Source organism: Solanum dulcamara, chromosome 12, assembly GCF_947179165.1.
Source record: "Solanum dulcamara chromosome 12, daSolDulc1.2, whole genome shotgun sequence".
Taxonomy (NCBI): Eukaryota; Viridiplantae; Streptophyta; class Magnoliopsida; order Solanales; family Solanaceae; genus Solanum; species Solanum dulcamara.
This window is the reverse complement of record NC_077248.1, coordinates 53,444,239-53,449,464: the sequence shown is the minus strand read 5'-3', so window position 1 is coordinate 53,449,464 and position 5,226 is coordinate 53,444,239.

Sequence of the window (5,226 nt, the reverse complement as noted above, 5' to 3'; positions counted from 1 at the left end):
CGGTAATCAATTCACTTCGCACTTATAGAGGTCTATTCACAGAGACTTAGGTACTAGAATTTAGCTTAGCACAACCTTCTACCCTCAGATCGACGGTCAGTCTGAGAGGAACATTCAAGTCTTAGAGGACATGCTTCAGGCCTATGTTATTGATTTTGGAGGGTAGTGGGATCACTTCCTTGCTTTGGCAGAGTTAGTGTATAATAAAAATTAGCATTCTAGCATTCAGATGGCTCCATTCGAGGCGTTATATGATAGGAGGTGTTGTTTTTCTATGGGCTGGTTTGATGCTTTTGAGGATAGGCCGTGGTGTACCGACTTGTTGCGTGATTCTATGGATAGTGTCTGTGTGATCCAAGAGCTACTTCGTACTACCTAGAGTAGGCAGAAGAATAATGCTGATCAGAAGTTGCAACCTTTGGAGATCTTGGTTGGTGACCGGGTATTTCTTTGGGTATCGCCCATAAAGGGCGTGATGAGATTCGAGATGAGGGGTAAGCTTAGACCTAGGTTCATCGATCCATTTGAGATTCTAAGCTAGGTAGGAAAGGTGGCCTATGAAATAACATTACCTCTAGCTCTTTCGAGTATTCACCGTGTCTTCCATGTTTCTATGCTGAGACTATATGTTCTAGATAAGTGTCACGTACTTTGGTTGGAATCGATTTAGTTGGATGAGTCCTTGGTATTTGAGGAGAAGCCTGCAGCCATTCTAGATAGGCAGGTTAGAAAGTTGAGAACTAAGGAGATTCTATCAGTGAAAGTCCAGTGGAGACATTGTTCAATTGAGGAGGCGACTTGGGAGATCGAGCTTGATATGCATATCCGATATCCTCACCTTTTTGAGCCTTCAGGTACGTTCCTTTCTCTTACTTTTGAGGATGAAAGTCCTATTAGTAATGGATCTTGTAATGACCCTCAGGGTCATTTCTATGTTTTTGCATTTTTTTTACTATTTTCCCTTCCTTTAGCTTCCATGTAGATTTATGTGGTATTGGGATGGGTGGGATTCTCCCCAAAGTGTTTGGTTGAGTTTTGAGGTGGTTTGACCATTTTTGAGACTTAAGGATTTAAAGAGTTGACTTTAGTCAACATTCGGAGATTTTGATGTCGGATGATAATTCGTTCAGTTCCATAAGCTCTAGAAGGATCATTTTGGTCTAGAATGAGTGTTGGTTTGGGTTTCAAGGCTTTCATTTCAATTTTGTGTGGTTAGGCATTTTAACTTTATAAGTTTTAGCCAAAGATTGACTTTAGTCAACATTCTTGGAAAACATACTGAGATTGAAATTCCGACAGTGTAGTTAGCTCTGGAACACCAAGTTTGGTCTAAAACGACCTTTGGTTTGATTCCCGAGGCCTTCAAAATAAGTTTTTGGCCATTTGTTTTTTTGTGTTTTCTTGAATTAGTGTTGACTTTGGTCAACATTTGAATGTGATGATCTCTGTTGTGTGTTTCATCGATTCCATTGACTCCAGAATGCCATTTAAAAGTGGGTTACAATTCTGGTTTGCATCGTTTGGACTCTGAATGGATTTTGATGGTCTGTTTAAAATTTGGGAACTCTTAACATAAAAAACTTTTGCAAGAATTCTACATACATCTCTTTTGAGAACCCTTGATCGCTTTTGTGACCAAGGGTCACTTTTTCGAAGGGCATCAAGGGGCGGGGTTTGCTTTTGCGAAGCCTGGTTGGCTTTTGCGATGTTTGCTTTTGCGAACATTTTTTTGCTTAAGCAATGTTTGCTTTTGCGAACATATCTTGGATATTGCGAAGATCACTGAAATTTAATTCCATTCTTCCTCATTTTCTTAAAAACAAGACCCATTGTTGAATAGAGCTCAGACCAAGGAGATTTTTCCCATTTCTTTACCAAATCAAGTGATTCGAAGGTAATTACCTTTCTTCTCATTCCCTAAACTTGATTATAGTTTCAAATTCGTGATTTATTTCCATTCTTGACCCCAAATCCCTTGATTTCTAGTTTTCAAAGAATGGTATTTGGTCATTTTGAGGTCCAAATTGAAATCCATTTTTGCCCAAGTTTTGGGCATGTGATCCTTACCTCAAGGAGAACATAATGATGGGTTTTGTTATGTAATTCTGTAACTTTGATTTGAGTGTCAATTTTTGACCCAAATTTTGGTCCATTTTTCTTTTTATTAATATGGGCATCGTTGGATTTGTTTTGACTTTCTTGTTCCATCCTTGATAGTTTGGTCGCTATCCTAGTCTCTCTGAAAAGCAAAATCACCCGAGTAAAGGTTCGAGTCCACTTTTAGCCTCGAGGGAGGTTATGGTTCCTCCTTTTTAGACTTGTCTTAGTTTCATCATCTATATATTTGAGTAGTTTGATAGCTAGGTTGGTGTTAGGACTAGGTGATAGGTATGTTTGATCCTTAGTGAGCTTGGACTGACGAAGTTCTAAGTTAGTACCTTTGATCTGTGATGGGTGTTTTACTCGGTTATATGCATTAGTTGGATTGTTTTGAGATATTGATTGAATTTCATTGGTTCATAAGCATGTTCATGACATATTTGCATCTAATTTCTGAAAGTAAAGAGGTTTTTGAGCTTTTTTGGGGGTATACTACACTTTTCTATGGATTTGAGCTCCAAGGGAACAAGATACTGATTTTGGATTGATTTTACCAATAAAAACTTGGCTTTGGAGAAATGCATCATTTTTAGTGGTGAGATTGGAAACTTGAGAAGAAGCTTTGTGTGAAGTGAATTTATGTAATTAGCTACTTGATATAGCATATGTTGATAAGCTTTGGCGGCCTGTAGACTAAATTCTGGGTTATACTTTTCTGATAAGCTGAGGCAGAGTTCTGTAGTTGTCCCAAGGGGTCCATGGGACTGTCGATGAGACAACTTTGGAATCTTTTGTATTCATTCTGCATTGGCCACATATGCTTTGCACCTGTGTTTGAGTGAGTTATGGATTGGGTGGTAGTTGCGTGGTAGTTTTTGTTCTTGATTATGTTGGTTATTAGTTCGGACTGCCTTAAGCCTTGTTTAGACTCTGTTATTTCTATTATGCTTTTTATTTATATATATGATCTTTTTGAGCTCGGTCGGCCTATGATGCCTACTGAGTACCCCATATTTTGGTATTCATACTATATTTCTACATCTTTTCTAAAGTAGCTACCAGAACAAGCCACCCTCCCTGAGTGTTGAATCTTCCTTGGCTATCACTTACTTGGATCATGGTGAGCTTCTAGAGTCTAGAGACTTGCTGCTTTCCCTCTTTTGTACTGACTTATATTTTGTATATTGCTTAGTCAGTTTTCTGTATGTATAGTCTTTCTGTACTTAATAACTCCTGTATAGGTGACACCATGTCCAGGGATTTGGTCTTGTGTTAGTTTGTCTTCTAGGTCAATTTCGGGGCTCTTTTGTATATTTTGTATCAAACTATAGGTTTATGATAGGGACCGTATCTTATATGTTATTCTTGGCATCCGTTATTATTATCATTATACTAAATTATTTTCTTCCGCAAATTTGTGTCTTTGGGTTTAGGCTTGCCTACTTTGTGGGTTATAGTAGGTGCCATCGTGACCCAATTTTGGATCGTGACATTTTTCTTATAATTTGATGATGCATTCATATGGAAGACAAAACACTAATTTCACACAATTGTTGATTCAGTCTTCAACTAATTAGTTTGGAAATTTTATTGAAAATCAAAGTTCAAGCATCACTAGAAGAAAAATTGATATCAATAGTTTAGAGAATTGAGTTCAAAAATGAAATTAGTACTTAGAATTGAGTTCAAAAATGTTCTTTAATATGATTATTCCAGTGATGGAATAATTTGTTTTACAAATAAGCTAAATTGATCATGTTTAATCCATTATTTGAGTTTATGTCCTAATTTATTTGAAATTTGTTAAAGTTCATAGAGCGCACATCTTTTGAGGAGAGTGTGATACTTATTTGACTGGTTCTTGGCTTTTATAATAAAACGTATCTTTTTTTCTTCAGTTCATGGAAAGATTTGCATTCTTTAATCTTTGGTTTCTGATTTAAAAGTCAGTACCACTTTTACTTTTAGTTCAAGAGACGTTTCTAGACCTTTCTCTCTTTAATTTTTGTTTATGATCTCGAGGTACCATTTTGGTCCAAGGCATAAAATATTAGATTTATTTATTTTTCTGTATATGTTATGATTTTGAACAATCCGAGGGTTAAATTTTGGAATTTTGGATTTTTGCTTTCCTATATTGGCCACATACTATGTTGCATCATCCCATAGTACACTGCATCATTCATTTTTGTGTATATGGGTGTACATTTACTGTGGGAAGTATGATTTCTATTTTACGATTGCTACGATCTTGTTATGACTAGACTTTTAGGTTGCTCTCAATAGCTAGCTACATTTCATGTCTATAATGCCTACTGAGTACCCCATGTTCTGATAGTCATAATATAGTTTTGTATTTTTTTGCTTATCTAGTACAAGTTAATCACATTAATTTCCTACTCATTCAAGGACTTTGTTGATCAGATCTTTGTGAGCTCTTTGCATCCAGAGGCTAACTACTTTCCTTCTATTATCTACTGTCTTTGTTTTATATTTTTTCAGATAATTCTGTATTCCACAATTTTACTCTCATACTTTTAGCTCTTGTATCAATGACACTAGGTTCGGGGTTGGTATTTTGGAAATATTGTCTTTCTTTCTTTTCCATAGGATCCATGTTGTATATTTTGTACCTGTTGTCTATGTATTTGTACGCAGTGGCCCATTTATCTCTTTTTTGCTTCATGTATTTTTCATGTTAGCTTTTACATTCAATATTGGCATTGAGTTTTGTCTTATCTACTGGTGGATTATAGTAGATGCCATCACGACTCAATTTAGGATCGTTTTATTATTCTATACTAATCCATTCTTTTGGCGACTGGAGACCCAAGATATTTGGTGAATAATTTTGTAACACCCCAAAAATTCCAACTCAAATTAGATCAAAAAAGGTCTAGAGAAGAGTTCAAGCCTATAGAAAGAAAATAATTTTACGAACACCATCTATGACCAATAAAATTAACCACGGACTATTGATGGGATCATGGAATCAAACTCCTGAAAGTTGATTTTCAAGTTTGAGTTTCACGAACCAAACTAGGGGTCGTAGATTGCTTTACAAAATGTAGAACAAACCATGAAATAAAGTCCTAAAAATTTAACTTTAACTCTGACTTTCACGGA